The sequence below is a fragment of the Gossypium raimondii genome, chromosome 10, assembly GCF_025698545.1.
Source record: "Gossypium raimondii isolate GPD5lz chromosome 10, ASM2569854v1, whole genome shotgun sequence".
Taxonomy (NCBI): Eukaryota; Viridiplantae; Streptophyta; class Magnoliopsida; order Malvales; family Malvaceae; genus Gossypium; species Gossypium raimondii.
The window spans coordinates 55,057,870-55,077,286 of record NC_068574.1 but is presented as its reverse complement, the minus strand read 5'-3'; the positions used below and the strand labels follow the sequence as shown (position 1 = coordinate 55,077,286).

At 30.3% G+C, this 19,417-nt stretch overlaps 1 long non-coding RNA gene across 1 annotated transcript; it reads right to left on the bottom strand.

The window, feature by feature from the left end:
• Positions 1–1,909: 1,909 nt before the first annotated feature.
• Positions 1,910–3,538, bottom strand: LOC128033806 (uncharacterized). The gene is made up of 3 exons (XR_008189890.1): positions 3,484–3,538; positions 2,928–3,014; positions 1,910–2,135 (listed from the first exon to the last, which is right to left on the bottom strand). It is a non-coding gene; the product is annotated as an uncharacterized LOC128033806 (long non-coding RNA).
• Between the last annotated feature and the right edge of the window lie 15,879 nt (positions 3,539–19,417).

Below are 19,417 nucleotides of genomic sequence, written 5' to 3'. Positions count from 1 at the left end.
CACCTGCTCTACACTCTCCGGGTGGCGTCTCCCACATTGAGGACATTCCGCCTAGGAGGTCGAATCTTGCCAGATGCCTGCAATCGTAGTGGTTTGAGCTCTAGAACCTCAAATCTTCTACCTCGCCTTGGCCGGGATATCTAGCTGGAAAATATGATCCGCTAGAGAGCTCCCTAGGCCTATTAGATGTAGACTGAAATGATTTACTCATTTGCCTCTTCTTTGTATCCTGCGCTCCAGCTTCAGCTTTGCTCTTCTCTTTTTCTTTTAACAAGTCTTCTACTTTACAAGCTCTTTCTACCAGAACAACAAACTCTCTGATTTCCAATACCCCCACTGATAGTCGGATGTCATCATTAAGCCCATCTTCAAATCTCTTGCACATGTTAGCTTCAGTGGATACAAATTCCCGAGCATACTTACTAAGTCTGACAAATTCGCGTTCATATTCAGTCACAGACATTTTACCTTGTTTTAGCTCAAGAAACTCCTTCCTTTTCTGATCTATAAATCTCTGGCTGATGTACTTCTTTCGAAACTCCTCCTGAAAGAAATCCCAGGTAACCCTCTCACTCGGTACTATTGACACGAGGGTCTTCCACCAATGGTAAGCTGAATCTCGAAGAAGTGAAACAACACACTTTATACATTCTTCCGGAGTACAAGATAATTCTTCAAAACCACGATTGTATTCTCAAGCGAGTTCGCTTTTCGCATCATCATCTTTGGTAGCCCGAAATTCTTCAGCCCCTTGCTTCCTAATCTTATCAACAGGTGGTCTCTCCCTGATAACTATACCTGCAGCTGGGGAAGCTACATGGGGAACCTGTGATTCTTGAGGGGGTGGAGGTCTTATAGCCGGATTCGTACGAACGAACTCGGCAAACCAATCAGTCATGGCTTGTAAGAAGGCTTCTCTAGCTCCTCCTCCCTGTCTATCTGATGCAGGTCTTTCACTAACATTAACATCTGATGGCACCGTCCCTTCCGCGGGAATAGGCGCATTACTCTCTACTTCATCTGTACTAGCTCGTTCAGGATCCATAACTATAAAAGAAAACATTTTAAAATTGTCAGGAGTCGTCACACTATCAAAATATATAAGTATGGCATGTATAGGTAGACTCTTATTCATACTGCATATTTCCGAGAATCGACTAAACCTGCTCTGATACCAATAAAATGTAACACCCCTTACCCGAGACCGTTTCCGGAGTCGAGCACGAGGCATTACTTAGCTTATCTTACCAATTCGGAGCATAAAAACTAGGTTTGAAAATTTATTTCACTATTTACAGCAAATTTGTCCAATCGCGCAGCAGTTACTAAATTAATTATAACTTGAGATACAGAACTCAAAATTTAATTCCGTAAATTTTCCCCGAAACTAGACTCATATATATACTCACCATAAAATTTTTATAATTTTTGGTTCAGCCAATTAGTACAGTTTATTAGTTAAAGTCTCCCCTGTTTCACCATTCGACTATTCTGACCTCTTTTTACTAAAAATAAGTTTTCTCACTGTAGGATTTTCATATGAAGTTCTTACTTGTTTCTACAGAAAATAGACTCATTAAGGAATCTAATCATGTAAATTTCAACTCATAACCATTTTTGTACAATTTGTAATTATTTTCTAAACTCAGAACAGGGGACTCCAAAAACAGTTCTGACCCTATCTTACTAAAATTCACATATCTTAAAATATAAATTTCCTTTTGCTACACCGTTATTTTTCCATGAAAATAGACTCAACAAGATTTAATTCCATATATCATTCACCCTCTAATTCATTTTATACTATCTTGGGTGATTTTTCAAATTCACGTCACTGTGCTGCCTGAATTCTGTTTCTTTGCAAAATTTTATCCTTTCATGATTTCCATGCATAGTTTATCACCTAATCTTTCATAACAACAAACACCTTCATCCTTAACCATTTTAATGACCATACATCATCAAATACTTACACATCACTCATTAGCAAAATCATCATTACAAACATACAAAATAACTAAATCCCTATACATGCCATAACTCAAACGTGTTTCGATATAAAATACCGAGCAGTTGTAGTTGATAGTGTGGACGATCTCCGACTTCTTTAGGATCCTTGAAGTAGCTTTGCAATACTATAAGAGAAAGAGAAATAAAAGAAGTAAGCATAAAGCTTAGTAAGTTTACTAGCAAATAAATAACAATATTTAACTTAAATAATTAAACTCAATGTCTATATCTCTAGTTTACTCTTTAGTTAATCTCATACTAGTTCTCTTACTTGTTTACTTAGAATACTTGTGTGCATAACTTACTCAATCCTTGCTGCATCGTTGAACATCAATTGATAGTATAATAAGTTCTTAAGTCTTACAACTTACCGAGCTTGCCATTTATGCTTTAAACTGAACTTTCATGAACATGATTCATTTACAAGCCCGTTGAGCTACATTGGAATAATAAGGATACTCGGGTCTCTTCGATAATAACATGCCAAAGCCATGTCCCAGACATGGTCTTACATGGGATGTTCTCATGTTAGTGCCCATGCCATGTCCCGCACATGGTCTTATAGGGACCTCTCATCTCGATATAACGCCATGTCCTGCACATGGTCTTACATGGGACCTCTCGTCTCGGTGCCCATGCCATGTCCTGACATGGTCTTCTGAGGACCTCTTATGATCTTAAGGATGCCAATGGCATGTCCCACACATGGTCTTACATGGGATCTCTTTACCCAAATGTCATGACATTCGTATCCAGTACCATCCTTATGTATCAACGGGACTTTTAAATTTTAATTCTCTATCATTTCATGCTTAGATCATCATCAAATAAATTCATAAAATAAATTCATAGTTGCTGGAAAATAACAGCATTGATAATAAATATTGAAATATTGCATTTATTTACCGTAAACTTACCTCGGTACCAATTATAGCCAAATTCACCAACTTAGTCTTCAACTTTATTCTTCCCTTTGTCTAACCTCGAGTTTCGTACTTCTTGATCTAAAATAGTAAATTTAACTTATTTAATAATCGCATTCATCAAAACAGCCCTCGACTCTAACTTTTTCAAAATTACAATTTTGCCCCTAAAATTTTACATAATTACATTTTTGCCCCAAGGCTCGGAAATTAAACTTCATCTGTTATTCTTATGTTTTATAAAATTCTGAACATTTTTCCCTTCTATGGCAACATCAAATTCCCACTCTAACATGTACTTATGAACATTAGGTATTTTTACCGATTATGTCGTTTTACTCGTTTTCACTTAAAATCCCTTAGCAAAAGTTGTTTAACATAATTTCTAGCTTCATATTCTATCATAAAACATCAAAATAAACACTTTTCACCTATGGGTATTTTTCCAAATATAAACTCTAGGTTAAATTATTGCTAGAATAAGCTAAATTAAGCTACCGGGACTCCAAAAACGTAAAAAAAATTAAAAACGGGACTTGGGATCACTTACTATGGAGCTTGGAAGCTTGAAAACCCTAACTATGGCTTCCCCCCTTGCTGATTTCATCCTAATGAAGAAGATGATGATTTTTGCCATCTTTTTCCCTTTTAATTCATTTTAATTACTAGATTACCAAATTGCCCCTAACTTAAAAATTTTCTATTTCACTTATCTCATGTCCATTTTGGTCTACCAAGTTACCAATGGTATAATTACCATATAAGGACCTCCAATTTAAAGTTTCATAACAATTGGACACCTCTAACATGTAGAACTCAACTTTTGCACTTTTTACAATTTAGTCCTTTTGACTAAATTGAGTGCCCAAACGTCGAAATTTTCGAACGAAATTTTTCTCATCGGATTTGTGGTCCCGAAACCACTGTTCCGATAACCTCAAATTTGGGCCATTACACACTATCCACTTTGTAATCAACAGGATCACTACTATAGTATACATCATCACCAACCACATCAGTCTCGGCTGCAGCATTAAGATCAATATTTATCCCATGTATAGGTGATTGACTATCAACATACGATTCTGGAACCACCATACACGGCGCTTCAACTCCATCTTCTTCACCTAATGGATGGGATCTTGATTGCCTCCACACCGCTAACTCAAAGAAATAATCGAATCATGCATTTTGTTACTCGAAGTCCCACAATAAAGAGCGACCATTGTCTCCACGTCTTCATCGTCTACAAGTTCCATTTCGGTAAATTTTATTGGATCTGTTGATACTGGAAACTTGTAGAAAACTTTTGATATCCTTCTCCCACAACGTCTATAAATTTTTTCACTAATTTTTTCCTTCATATCATCAAACGAGATATTTCTATCAAATCTCATTGCTACTTGTTTGCGACATTCAAATATACATCCCACAGTTGTTGTTAAAATTTCTCCATCGAAATAAACGCATACAAAAAACTGATTCTCCATTTTCAATACTAGATCTGTAAAAAAGAATTTCAAATTTCTTAAAACAGTTTCAAAATGTAAACAAAATACATAAAAATTTTAATGCAAAATTTTTCATTCAGAAGCTAACAAAATTAATAACATGACAAAATAACTTTCAAAAACATCCAATTTGCATAACAATACTCTACATTCTATTTAAAAAGAAAAACCAAAATACCTCATTTTTTTCTTCTTTTCCTTCCTTCTTTTCTTCTTTCTTCTGTTTCTGTAGTCAAATTTATGTCTGTGTTGGGGGTATTTATAGAGAAAAATCACATTGGCGCCTCCCAGATAGGCACCACCATTGGCGCCTCCCAAATAGGCACCACCATTGGCGCCTCCCAGATAGGCACCACCATTGGCGCATTCCAGATAGGCGCCAATACTATGTATTATACGGGTTATATACTAACCCGGAAAAGTATAAAATTATATTTTATTCAAAAAAATTATTATTTTATTCATTGGCGCCTATCTAATAGGCTCCAATGAAAAAGTAACCTATTTTGGTAAATTTTTTTTCTGACATCCTATTTTTTTCTATATTATTGGCGTAAAAACCCTCATTATGCCTTCTAATAATGAGTATGGATGTAATCTTATTAACTTTTACGAACAAAAAAATAATAAATACTTTTTTAATAGAAATAATATATACTTTATATCAACATTTTGAAAAAGTAAAAAGAATTTTCGAATAGCAATGTGGGAGCTAAAATTGTTGATAATAAAGGGAGGCATATATTTTATAAAATATACATGTTAAAAGAAGACATGGTCAAGTCTATTTTTAGTAAGGTATTTTTAATTTTGTGATAATCTTGATTACTAAAATTTAAGAAAAATAAAATAAGTTAAATACTTAATGTGTATTAGACGTGTAAGGCCCAATTTTAGCCACGGACCCAAAACTAAATAAAATAAAACCAAATAAAAATAATAAAAAAGTCCATTTACAAAAGAGGCCCAAATAGCCCAAAATACAAAAACCCTAAGCAGCCTGTTGGCCTACAACCTAAACTCATTCTCAGAAACCCAAGCTCCCATGTGCGCCGCTCCTCCTTGGGCACACCGCCCGCGCCTCGTCCCGAGGCCTGACCCTCTCTGTCGATGTTTCACCAAAGTAGCAAAGGGATCTGCCCCTCCATTGCCGTTGACTCCACCACCTGCAAGAAAAGAGAAAGAAAAGGACCGTGAAAGCAGAGAAAGAAACAAGAAAAAGCAACAACAGTAAACGACAGAAGCAAAGAGAATTTTTCTTTAATCTTTTTTCTTCTTTCTTTCGGCTATAAAGCCAGATATGTTGTAAAAATAAATGAAGGTTACAAAAAACAGAAATAAAAAAGAAAAAACGAAGGTGAATTTTTGAAATCTTTCTCCGATTGTTTTTATTTTTATTTTGCTATTTACTTTGTTTTGTTTCTTTTAAAAAAAACACAAAAAAAAAAGAAAGGGAAAGGAAACTTACTGGGAGTCGCTCCGTTTTCTCATCGTCGGAGGCGCATTCTCCAGTGACGGAACCGACTGTAGGGGAGCCTAACGCCCTTTCCCCCTTTGTTTTTGGTTGTTTTGAGGTTAGATCCAGGTTTAAGAGGTCGGGATCTATAAGGGGACACTTTTTTATTCTCGCCAGCGCCGCCGTGCACGGTGGCCGGGCCGATGGCCACTGGCCAGACCCTAAGCCGGAGAGGGGGAGGGCCTTGAGAGAACTTCTGCAGTTTTTTAGTGAGGGGGAAAGAAATGAAAAAAAAAAATAGCCTTAAATAGCCCCATAAAACGACGTTGTTTTGCTACTAGGGTTCAGGTGCCAAAACAACGCCATTTTGGCCTTGACCCGCGCGTCGACCTGATCCAACCCAGGGGATCCGCGTGTTTTTATTAATGGTATATTTCGTAAATAGTCCTTCCGATTTTAAATAGTTCTGCAATCAAGTTCCTTTTAGTTTTTAATTTTGCCCCAAAATTTTGTTCTGATTTCATTTGAGTCCCGCGTAAAGTGCTGCGTTTTGGAAGGCGGGGATATTTTCCCTTTTAGTCCCTCCTCGTTATTCGTGTACTGGATTCAGTCCCTTTCTTTCTATTTATTTGCGATTTGACCCCAAATTTTATTTTTTAATTCAATTTAGCCCTTTGTTTGTATTTTGGTTATTTTATTATTAAAAATAATAAATTATTATCATCATCATCATCATTATTATTATTATTATTATTATTATTATTATTATCATCAGATTTTTATTTATACTTACTGTGTAAAATTTAAATATATGTATCTTATTATATTATTATTATATAATTGCTTATATTATTTGTTTTTTTATTTTTATTTTTTACTTCAAATTTTGCTATATATATACATATATACATATATACATGTTTAATATTTACATACATGTACACGCTTACATTTTATATATATATATATTATAATTTATATACATGTATGTATTTATATGCGTATTTTAAATTTTATATATATACATACTTACATGTATCCTCTTTTATTTTCATAAATATATATACACATATTTATACATATTCTTTATATTTTAAAATATACTCCTCTTTTACATATATAGTTTTTATATTTTATAATTGTATATACATACATATTTTTTGTATATTTTACAATTCACATACATATATATCCACATATATTTTTATACTTCATAATTTTAATACACATATATATACTTTATATTTTTATAATTTTGTTCATCTCTTTTATTTATTTATGTCTTTTTATTATTTTTAAAAGAATATTTCAATCTAATTTATTCACATATTTGTTATTCTGCATGTTATTAATTTGTCCTTTTATCCATTCATTTTTATTGTTGTTGCTCGTATTATTTTTTACTATCGCATTCAATATTGCTTTGTACGCATATTAACCTCGTGTTTCATTTCTACTGTTTCGTGTTAGATTAATTTATTTCAATGCATAAATTACGATTTTTAAATAAGCAAAATCTCGTGTTTAGATTCGAGAAGGTCGTACCCTAACTTACTGGGTCTCGATTTTCACAATAAATCTAAATACACGGATCCTTTCAAACTCAAGTTTTAAACGATCTCGGGAATTAAGAGGAGATCGTGTCCTAACTTACTGGGCATGATCCTTTTTTTTCTCAAGTTTTAAAAGATCTAGGGAATTAAGAAAAGATTGTGTCCTAACTTACTGGGCATGATCCCTTTTCTAAACCTAAGATAATTAAATATCCTTTTAAATAAGTAAATTTTTGGCATTCATTCATGCATCGGGAATTCAAGACATTGTGTCCTAACTTACTGGATATAATTCTCTTTCTCGAATAACGTGAAATATGCCCTTTCCCCGAAAATTTTCTACATTTCAATAAAGGATCATATTTTAAATCTCTTCAAAGTTTTCAATTTTCGACACTAAGACATTAAGTAATCAACTAGGTACCAATTTTGGGCGTATCGAGGGTGCTAATCCTTCCTCCTGCGTAACCGACTCCCGAACCCGTTTTTCTGAATTTCGTGGACCAAAAGCATTGTTTTAATAAATCTAAACCGTTTATTAAAAACAACCGTTTTACGAGGTGACCCGATCACACCTCATCAAAAAAAAGATTGGTGGCGACTCCCATATTCGTTTTCATTTTTAAAAAATCCAAGTTGACCTCGTTTTACCAAAAAAATGGTGTCAACAAGACGTTATAATTATTTAATTTTATTTTTTACCTAATTAATATTTAGATACAATTTATACTTAAATATTGAAATTATTAAATTTATTTTTTATCAAATTAATAGTTAGATACTATTTTTTATTTGTGTATCAAATTAAATTAAAAAATCACTAAATTTATAATAATAAAAATATAAATTCTATAAAAGAATCAACTTTAAAAACTTTGAAAATTTTGAGGAGAGCCAAACACACGTTTGTTTTTCTTTAAATACTAATTATATATAAGATTAAAATAAAAAATTAAAACTTAAAAAGCTTAAAAATAATTTTACAAAATTTGGGACCCAAACCCTTACCAGCACCCTAAATTCCTTTCAGCAAAAGAGTTTGATTAAATGTATTTTAAGTATATAATCACTTTCTAAAAATATTAAAATATTATTTTATTCAATAAATTATTATGTGAATCTAGTTTGAAGATTAAAACTATTTTGTTTAGGCTTTTATGGCTAAAAATATTAGTTTAGGGTTTACTAAATTAAAAAAAGTATATGGGCTTGTTAAAACAAAGTTTAATAGTTTAAATATAGGTTAAAATAGGTTATAAGTCTCAATATTTTTAAAAATTAAGAATTTAGTTTTATACTTTTATTTTATGGAATTTAGTCTTTTACTTTTAGATTTCAAAATTCAGGTCCAATTGTTAAATTTTTTATTATATTTGTTGCTATGAACATTTTTGAAATAAAAAAATATATTTAATGGCAACGTAATTAAAAATAACTTTATAATTAATTTGAGTTTAACAAAAAAATCAACAGTGTTTTGAATTTTAAAATATGAGAGTAGAGTGATTTAATTTCATGAAATAAAAATATAGCAACTACACTTCTAATTTTGAAAATACTTTATTTCTAAGCGGAATTGGGCTTTTATTGGTGGGTTAAGAACATCAATGTGTGTTCTTTAGATACGGGTCTTAATAAATGCATTATTAAGCTTTGATTCAAGGTAGTAAGTGGTAGATGTATCACTTTTTTTTTGGAATTGATATATATCCATATCCATCTATTTTGATGTGTCATTTCAGATTTATTAATAATTTTAAAATATATTTAATATATATAAATGAATAAAATTAAATAAATTTTAAATATAAAATATTTATTAATAAATTCAACAAATAAAATTGACCATTCAAATAAATCTAAAATTTTAAGGATTTAACTCCTTTTCCTTTTTGATAAAAGAATTCGACCTTTTTCTTTGATAATCGCGTGAGTAAATTTTTCTTAATTATATTTTAATTTTTACGTTTCAATATGGCCTTTTATGATTAGTCGCATCCAAACTAAGTCTTTAGCATAGTAGTAAATAATTTAAAATTTTATATTTTTTAATATTATTCATGTATGCATTATGTTTTGGCCAATGCAAACGGAATCGATTGGAATGAGTCGGTATGGACCAAAATTTGTATTGTAGCGTGGAACTTACTATCATGCTTTGAATTATGGTAGGTCCAAAGTTACAAAAGTCTACTCTCAAGGGAGTTGAAAGTTGCTTGCTAGCTTTTATCCACCACTACAATGATCCTACTCCTACCCAATAAATAAAAAGTTGAACCCTTGATGAAGCATTTTTTATATATAATTTTGATAAATATTATAAATTTTAATTAACACGATGTAAGTGAAAAAAAAATATTTGTTAAAAATTTATATAATAATTAAATAAGATTTTGTTTAAAATCATAATATCTTGTATTCAAATGGTGAAATTTTATTGATGTTATGAAAAATATTTAAAAAGAAGAAGCAAAAGTACCTTCATAATATTGTAATTTATTTTATAAAATTAATAGGTTTTAATTATTTTCAATTGAATTGGTATAAAATTAATTCATGACATTAATTTAGTCTAAATTTTAAATTATTTGATATTTTGTTTATATAAATAAGAGGTTAAAAAACTGTAAATCTTAAAAAAAATAGTAAAAGTAATAATAAAAAAGTAAAATATAATTAACTTTTTATTAATAAATGGATAAATAGAATTGAGGGGAAGAAAAAGACACAGTGACTCAAGGGTCGCTTGCTGACTGCAATTTGCAGTGCATGAAGGGGTGTGCTTGACTTTCCCTTAATCAGTGTTGAATTTAGCAAGTGTTGCCTCCCCAAGACAAAGACTCTTGGGGGGGGTGTTGTCTGACTTTTAAGTTAAGACTTTAATTTTAGGATAAATTGTCAAAATAATCACTTTTATTTATTTTAGGTTATATTTTAGTCACTTATGTTTGAAATGTTACATTTTAGTCATGTTATGTTAAGGTGTTGTAACATTTTAGTCACTGAGCCGTTAATTGCTGTTAATAGTGTAACGCTAAGTTGACATGGCACGTTAAATTATAATTTCAAATAAAAATTTTGTAATTTGGCGAATCTGGTCTAAACGTTATGACCGAATCTGGCGATGTCACATTGTAACACCCCTTTCCCGTATTCGACGTCGGAATAGGGTACGAGGCATTACTAGAAGACATACATTTGCATACGTATTAAACCGAGTTACAAAATCTCATCCGAATTAAAACTTTTAAATTATTAACGTGCTTTTATAATTTTTTACAACATATCCTCGAAATATTATATTCATAACAAATAGGGCCTACGAGACCCGATATTTACTCATGTAATTCAAAGCTTCATTTCCATTTCATTCAATTCACAATTTCTCATGTTCACAATTCAAATCAATTTCTCAATCCAATATATATATTTCAATCATCTAAGAATATAATTCAAGTTACACGAACTTACTAGGCTAAATTGCAGAAATACCAAATTTTAGGGACATTTTGGTAATTTTTTATTTTCCTCGAATTTTCACCCAATCTTGATATAAATTAATATTTCATTCAATTTATTAATTTAAATAATAAAACAATTCATTTCATGCAATTTGGTCACTTTTTGACATCTTTACCAATTTACCCTTAAAATATTACTTTTATTCAATTTAGTTCTTGAACCTAAAACATGCAAATTGGTCATTTTAATGAGAACCCATGCTAGTTGAAATCATTTATTTTCCTCCTCCTTCTCTCCATTCCACATCCTTAATGTATAATATGCTTATATGTAACATTATCTATAATTCCACAATTTATTTATATATTAATTCAAAGCTGTCCACTTGAGTCATAGTCACTAAATTATTTATATCTTGATCTACGGAACTCCAAATTAAGATCCGATAAATTCATATGAAACTAGACTCACATATATTCTTACCATAATATTTTCAGAATTTTTGGTTAAGCCAATAAGTACAGTTTATTCTTTAAAGATTCCCCTGTTTCACTGTTTGACAGTTCCGACCCCTTTTCACTAAAAATTAATTATCTCTTTGTAAAAAATTTGGATGATGTTTCCGTTTGTTTCTATTGAAAATAACTCATTCAGGATTTTAAAAATATAAATTTAAGCCTCTAATCATTTTTATTAAATTTTTTATGATTTTCCAAATTCGGAACAGGGGAACCCAAATTCATTCTGACCTTGTCTCACAAAATTTATTATATCTCATGATTTGTAATTCCACTACTTACACCGTTTCTTCTATGAGAAACTAGACTCAGTAAGCTTTAATTCCATATTTTGTTCATCCTCTAATTTCATTTCCACAATTTATGGTGATTTTTCAAAGTTAGCCTACTGCTGCTGTCCAAAACTGTTTTAGTGCAAAATATTGATTACTAGGTGTATAACTCCCTTATTCCCTTTCTCTATAATATTTCTCATCACTTTCACTTATTTCTCTTCACTAATATATCAAGAACTTAAGACCTTATATAAGAAAACTCTACTATAACATTATTTCCATGCTTTTTCAATAATATCAAACTTAAAAATATATTGAAATCTTGATGTTCTTACCTTGTGCTATTGATTTCAATCTTTAACTTGATTTTCTCTCTCCTCCAGCTTCTATTTCTTGAATCTAACTTGATATTCTAGCTCCCCATTGTCTCCTTATCAATTTTCTCTCTTGGTGGCTATGAAAATTTCTTTGATTTCTAAGTGAAAATGGTGAATTTTTGGTGGGAGGACCAAATTGTAAAGAAAGGAAAACTTCTTTCTTTTCCTCTCTTCTCACGTTGGTTGCATGGAAAAGATGATAATTTTTTCATCATCTTTCCTCCCTTCTATATTAATAATTTAATAATAAAATATTACTAAAAATCTTAATAAAATATTAATTAAATAACATTTATCTATTTAATTAATTAAAAATATCACAAACATCATCATTACCTTCTAGAATTCTCTCTCTCTATTTGACCATTTTGCCCTTTATAATCTTTTGAAATTCCATCCTTGAGTCATCACTTAATTTGGCAAAATTGCAATTTAGTCCCTTAAAATTCTTCACCTTTTCAATTTGGTCCTAATTCATCCATTTTCCTTAGTTTCTAGATTATTCCACTCTTAAAATATTTACACTATTGGTCCTTCAACTTTTTTGTATTTACAGTTTAACCCCTCAAATTTTGAGTATTTACTCTTGGGCAACAAAACTTTTCTCACTTTTGCAATTTATCCTTTCTTAAATTAATATGTCATAATATACTTCCCAATGTTGACATACTCAATATTACCCTTTTATCCCTTTATTTTCTTATTTTACTATATCAAGGATATTATCTTACTTTCTTACTATAGTAATTTTCGAGTATTACATAATTTATATAATTGGTCCCCATATTTTTTCGTTTTAAGCAATTTAATTTTTTCTTTTGTGTTCTTTTAGCTTTTCATTTTTTCTTTATTTTCATTCTCTTTTGCTTCTTTCTTTGTTTTCCTCCTTCTCCATCTCTTTTAATGTAGTTTTTCTATGTTTTCCATTTGTTAAAACTAAAGGGAAGATGAAAAGGAAAATAAAGAAATAAAAAAAAAGATTAAATTGTTCAAAAAATAGAAGTATAGGGACTAGTTTTACAAATAGAAAACATAGAAAAACTATGTTAAAAGAGATGGAGAAGGAGGAAAACAAAGAGAGAAGCAGAAGAGAATGAAAAAAAAGAAAATTAAAAGAACATAAAAGAGAAAATTATAAATTACTCAAAACGAAAAATTATGTGGACTAATTGTATAATTTAACCTAAAATTTTTGTTTGAAATGATGATTTAATGTGCCACGTCAACTTACCATTACAACGTTAACAACAATTAACGGCTCAATAGCTAAAATATTACAACACATTAACGTAAGTGACTAAAATATAACTTGAAATAAACAAAAGTGAATATTTTAATAGTTTACCCTTAATTTTGTTTTCTAAAATAGCACTCTTATTATTATTATTATTTGACAGCTCATGTACTGTAATGTAACGATCTTTTGTGTTCATACTAATTTATACATTAAGATATTAAAATAATTTTTATAATTAAGTTAAATAAAATAAAATATATTAAATATTAGTATTTCCTTTTTCACCATATAATGAATATGCAAATCATATATGCACAATCTTCTCTCGTCTTATATATCTTACTTCTCCAGTTCCGAACTTTCAAACTTAGGAAAACTCGAAGTGTTATTTGATATGAATATATGCGTTTTTGATTTTTTAAGCAAAAGTCCATAGAATGCCGTTTATTGAAGAGGTGTTTGTTGGCTATTATTGAACAATACGTTCCTGACTTCTTTTTGCGATGTTAAAATCCTTACCTCATATTCAAATGTATATGATAATACAGAAATTAGATATGTATATTCAACAAATATTGAATGTTACGTAGAATATTCAATAAAATCCATTTTTTCTTAGGGACAAAGAAAATAATGATAGCACAAGATGCCGTTGAAACAATGGCATTGACCTAAATCCCACATTTCTATTCAACAATTTGCTCATCTACTTCACTTAATTGGAATCATCTGAAAAGTTGACCATTATTAGCAGATTAGATAATACCCACCTTACTAAAAACTATTAAAAAATAAAAATAAATTTATTTATTTATAGCTTTAGTTTCAATATGCACATGAATAAAATTAGATTTGAGCTAGCTGTTGTTTTAAGTTAGGTTCATTAGAATACTGGGTTATTTTATTTCAAATCTTTGAATAATTTTTGCTTCATCTCCAATTTGACAGCTAATCCAAAATAAAGCATCTCAAGAATGTACGACCTACCCATTAATATGAAAGCAAAAATATCCATTATTTAATCTCCTTATGTATATATATAAATTTACTTCAATGCTTCATCAACCCAATTTCAGAATCTTTACATTTATATAATTAATATAATAATTATATATATAGTTTCTTCCTAAACAATCTGCATGCTTTTTAAGGGTTTTTTAAAATAAAAAATAAAAGAACCCATATTCTACTTCATCCAATAATGCATATAAAAAGAATAATGATCCAGAAATTCGATGTTTCTTATGAATGAGTTTTGTGGACGAAGAAAACAATACTGAAATAGTTCTGCTTTTCATTTTAAAAATCTATACGATCTCGATTTTCAGTCGAATATAAGTTAAGTTAGATTAGATATCTAAGTCGCTTTCCAAATTGCGTGGGAGAAGAAAGACTTTGCACCTAAAATTTAAACCACTTGTTTTCTATAGTTCCATCAAAGGATGTTGAAAGGTAATAATAATGTTATGTCTTAAAATTGGATTACGATTCAGGGAAGTGTTAATGAAATAATTTTATATTTAAAAAAGAGGATGTGATGAAGACAAAATAGGTGGGGTTGCAGCCTCATCCCCAGCTGCATGATCAGATCAAATCACCAAGTCAACTTCACTAGCCTTTTCTTCATAACATTTAATTTACATATATTTACATACAGTTGACAATTTTGTTTCATCATGGACAGTCTCATTATATATTTGAAAATTTATTATTATTTATTGTGACGATGGGATGTATTATGTATACAATTGGTTTTTTTTTCCTTCTTACTTGCATTTAAAATAGAATCCTTAAAAGGGCAAATAAAGGGCCAATAAATTTTTATGGGTTCCAAAATTTTTAATAGGTTTAATATCAAATTTAGCCCTCAATGTTTATTTTTGGAAAAAGTTAAATTTGATCATCAACCTTTTAAAAATAATCAAATTTTTTAACGAAATAATGACTAAAATATTAAATTTTTAACAATATTAGTGTGGTAACTCATCCGACAGTTCACATGTGCTTTCATGTTGATGTGATGCTATTTATCTTATATGTCATGTCAACAAATAATTTAAAAATTATAAAAGTTTATAAAAAATATTAGCGTGAAGTACATGTGAATTGTCATACGAGCTATCATGTTTAAAAGTTTAACATTTTAGTCAATATTTCTATTAAGAAACCAATTGATAGAAAGTGAATTTAGCTAAAAGAGAATAAAGACCAATTAATGAAAGATATAAACATTGAAGGCTAAAAGACAGGCAAATAAAATGCTATTCTACTCTTGATATTATTGGACTAATTGATAGAAATCGATTATTTGATACATTACAACTTGGGCCGCTTGAGTATTAATTTAGTTAATATATGATATTAAAATTGCAAAATAATGTAAGTTTAAGCGTGTCATTTTACTCAATTTAATTCAAAAATTATACATAACTAAAAATATGTTATGATTAGAGATTAAATAAATTTGTCATTAAAAGATTTAAAAAAATGAAACTTTGTCCCTTGTAAAATGATTATTGAATTCTATTTCATGGACCTAAGCCACATTAACAAAAACTAATAAAGTATACGTTAAATATTAATACTATAAAGATTTATTCATTTTAATTTTGTATATAGTGGTTAAATTATTATTTGGGGTTTGAAATTGTCAATTTTTTTTTATATTAGGGGTTTGAATTTATTTTTTTTTATCTAAGTTAGATCTTCAACTTGGTAATTGTTCCCACATTGAGACATGCAATCGAGACGTTTCTCATATTGGGGCATGAACTTTTTTTATTCCCACATTGGTGTTTGAACTTTAGAGTTTCAAAGACTAACTTAGATAACAAAAGTTGAAGTCTCAATGTGGGCACATTTGACAAGTTCAGGCTCCAATATGGGAATAATTGTCAAGTTTAAGACCTAAATTGGATAAAAAAAATTCAAACCCAAATCCTAAAATATAATTTAACCTTAAAAACAAAATAAATCTCTAAAACAGAGGTGTATAATATATATATATATATATCAAGTCAGAACAATTTTGAAAGCTTGATGATTCAAAATAATATTAAAAAAAAGTAGTATGAAAAAGGTATTTAAGGAGAAGTGATCGCGAATAAATTACATAAAAAAATCTGCATGATTAGGTTGTTAATATATAAAATTAATCATGTGATAAGTATCCAGTGATGAATGCATCAAATTCTATATACGGTTTGTGAGATCAAAACAAGCATCTTATTTCTACTAATATCAAATTCACAATCTTCTTATTAAAAATTTAACCTGACTTTGAGGAACTAAATGCAAAATGACCCCCTTGTTGACACCATTTTTTTGACAAGACGGAGTCGACTTGGATTTAAAAAAAAATGAAAACGAACACGGGAGTCGCCACCAATCCTTTTTGATAAGATGTGATCGGGCCACCTTGAAAAATGATTATTTTTAATAAACAATTTAATTTTATTAAAACAACGATTTTGGTCTACGAAATTCAGAAAAATGGGTTCGGGAGTCGGTTACGTACGAGGAAAGATTAGCACCCTCGTAACGCCCAAAATTGGTACCTAGTTGATTAATTAATGTCTTAGTGCCGAAATTTGAAAATTTGAAAGAGTTTTTAAAAATATGATCCTTAAAAAAAACTCGAATAACATGGATTGAAGCTTAAGATTCTCTTGTTCAGAAGGAATATCACATCCAACTCGTTAAGACACGATACTTTAAACCATCGAAACCAAGATCACCTTATGTTTCAAAAACCCATACTTCGAAGTTTTAAGAGAATATTTTATTATTTGGTCAAATGAGAAATTAAAACCCAGCACGTTAGGGCACATTTTCTCGAATTTCCAAATGCAAAATATTGCCTTTATTATTTAAAATTTTCTCTTTTTTACGAATTCGGGTAAAAGTTGATGTAATGTTAAATTTGATGTATGAATAAATGGTTACGTTGATGAATGGCAATAATATTAAAATACAAATAAACAATTCATAGTACACATAATGACAATAATCGCACAACAATCATCATTCAAATACAAACATCGATAATATAGAGCAATGAATTAAACAATAATTTAAAAGAGGGTATAAAGCAAATTAGAATCAAATAAAATATGTAAGAAACAAATTTTAAAATGATAGTAATGAGTCTAAAATAGATAATGCAAAACAAGGAATTTAAGTTTAATAATACACCAAAACAAATTTTAAAAGAGTGATATATATATAAACAAATAATGTATGTATACATATATAAAAGTATAAAATAAATAAATGAAAAAAAAAGGAAAATCTTTGAAAAGAAAAAAACAAATAAAGCATTTTAAAATACATATGTTGCATTTAAAAGGGTATAAAAACGATTTTAAAATAATACAACACGAATTTGGACTGAAATGAATGCGGGTGAAACAAACGGGGACTAATCCATCAATTATTCCTCAAGTTCCATGCGCAACGTTTCACTTGGACTGAAACGAATTAAACTCAAAACCCTCGAGGTCAAATTAAAAACGAAAAATAACCTTGATTGTAAAACTAAGAAAAAGCGGTGGGATCTGGGTTGCAAATAACCCCTTTGGCACGAAAACACGCGGACCTTGGCAGCTCAAGTCGGGTTTTCGAGTCTTAATGCTGAACGACGTCGTTTTGGCCACCGATATTAAGGTCCAAAACGGCGTCGTTTATACCCTATATAAATAGTAAAAAACAGAAGAAAAAAAAAACACTTCCAGCTTCATTTTTCCAAAAAAAAAAAATAGAGAACAATTTGGTTCTCTCTCAGCCCCTCCATCTAGGGGTGTGCAAAATTCGGATAAAACCGAAAAAATTCGGTTAACCGGCCGAATTCAGTTAATCGGTCGGTTGACCAAATTTTTTCAGTCGGAGGTCGGTTAATTATTTTTTAATTTTTCGGTTAACGGTTAATTCGGTTTGAAACCGGTCGGTTAACCGAATTTTTTCGGTTTAACCGAAAAATTAATAAATAAAATTATAATATATAAATAGGCCCACTATTCACCTAAACTCAATCCAAACCCAAGTATTCAACCCAACCCAATTACCCAACCCAACCCAATCATAAAAATTACAAATAATTTAATAAATAAAAATAAAATTCTAAAACTAAAACTAAAACTAAAGTCTAAAAGTATAAAAATAATTTAATTATGTAGTGATTCAATTCGGTTAATTCGGTTAATTCGGGTAATTCGGTTAATTCGGGTAATCTAGTTAATTCGGTTAATTCGGGTAATTCGGTTAATTTTTAACCAAAAATAAAAAATATATAATTTTCGGTTAATTCGGTTAACCAACCGAATTAATCGAAAAAATTTCGGTTCGGTTAATTTTTTTTTGAAAATAATTCGATTCGGTTAACGGTTAAAAATTTTGAAAGGTCGGTTAATTTGGTTAATGTTATTTCAGGTCGGTTAACCGAATGAACACCCCTACCTCCATCAGGCCCAAACGCCGGCAAGCTTTTATGGCGGCTCCGCAGCAGCTCTGCCATAGCGCCACCGCACCGGAAGGTAAAAATGTTTGAAATCCCTCCTTTTTTTAAAAAAAAACTTTCCTTTTTACAAAAAACCCGATTTAGGGTATTTTGAACTAAAAAGAAGTATAAAAAATGCCTTTCGGCCTCACTATTTCCTCTTACGGACGCGACCCAAGCGAAACCCCAAGGGGTTTCAGCAGCCTCGGCGAACGGAGGAGACCTCCGACAGTGGCAAACCACGAGGAGGCAAGTTTGTTTCAAAACCCTTTTTCTTTATTTATTTTATTATATCTATTTATGAAAAAAATAATAAAAAATCACCTTATATTGAAATCTCTATTTTCTATTGCTCAGTGTCCGGAAAAAAAATACAAGTGAGTGCTTAGGGTTTTTATAGCCCGATTAACAACTCCTTAATCGTTATTTTTTTTGTCGTTTTGTGCTTTGGATTGTTTTTATTTGTTGTTTTCCTTTTTGTCTCTGTTGTCGCGTACGGCATCTTCTTGCAGGTGATTTGGCAGTGAAGCGTGGAGAGCCGGCGATTGGCGAGCAGTGGCAGTGGCGTGCGCAGGCAGAGCAGCGGCAACAACAAGGCATG